Source organism: Rhinopithecus bieti, unplaced genomic scaffold (assembly GCF_001698545.2).
Source record: "Rhinopithecus bieti isolate Rb0 unplaced genomic scaffold, ASM169854v2 scaffold_41613, whole genome shotgun sequence".
Taxonomy (NCBI): domain Eukaryota; kingdom Metazoa; phylum Chordata; class Mammalia; order Primates; family Cercopithecidae; genus Rhinopithecus; species Rhinopithecus bieti.
In genome coordinates this window covers 18,227-19,367 of record NW_016858613.1, presented here as the reverse complement: position 1 = coordinate 19,367, position 1,141 = coordinate 18,227, and positions in this window count along the sequence as shown.

Sequence of the window (1,141 nt, the reverse complement as noted above, 5' to 3'; positions counted from 1 at the left end):
AAAAAAAAAAAAAGAAAAGAAAAGAAAAGAAAAGAAAAGAAAAGGCAGAAAAATGAATTATTCCCTAGAACTCCCAGAAAACAATACAACTCTGCTGTTACTTTAATTTTAGCCTCATAAGACTCATTTTGGACTTCTGGCCTCTAGACCTGTAAGAAAATAAAACAGTGTTGTTTTAAGCCACTAAGTTTGTGATAATGTGTTTCAGCAGCAACAGGGAACTAATATAATGATGAACTCTCATTTTTCTTAAAACTTTTGGTCATGTCAGGCTGTTATATATTTTCTTACCTTTGATGGAGAAGTGACTTAACCTCTCTGTGCCTGGATGTCCCCATCTGTAAAACAGGAGTCAAAACAGTCCCTCCCTGCAGCGTTATTGTGATAATTAAATGAGTTAAAGTGAATGAATAGCACTTCCCACGGTGCACAGCGAGTACTCCAGCAATGTGAAGTATAATTAACATTACTATAACTTAAAAACAACAGCATGAGTATGATGATGAAAGACCACTGGCCTTCAGCCTCTGTGAGAGGCAACTGGGAGTGGTGGGGACTGTGGTGAGCTGATGAGGCCTTGCTATATTCAAAGGAGACAGCCACTATCCAACCTGGGCTGTTGTCACAGCCTCCACCTCCCCAAGAAAACCCAGAAATCTGGATTTGTCCATCTCCATGTGCAAAATTTTCTTTAATTCATTAATTTATTTATTGGAGATGGAGTCTTGCTCTGTCTCCCTGTCTGGAGTGCAGTGGCGCGATCTTGGCTTATGGCAACCTCCACTTCCCGGGTTCAAGCAATCCTCTTGTCTCAGCCTCCTGAGTAGCTGGGACTACAGGCACGTACCAACACGCCTGGCTTGTGAGTGAAACACCAGTAGGGTTTCACCATATTGGTCAGGCTGATCTTGAACCCCTGACCTCAGGGGATCCACCTGCTTCAGCCTCCCAAAGTGCTGGGATTACAGGCATGAGCCACCCATGTGCAAAATGTTCGAATGTTTACATACTGGCTACCAATTCCCATTTGAAAAACACAGTAGAAGCCGGGCGTGGTGGCTCAAGCCTGTAATCCCAGCACTTTGGGAGGCCGAGACGGGCGGATCACGAGGTCAGGAGATCGAGACCATCCTGGCTAACA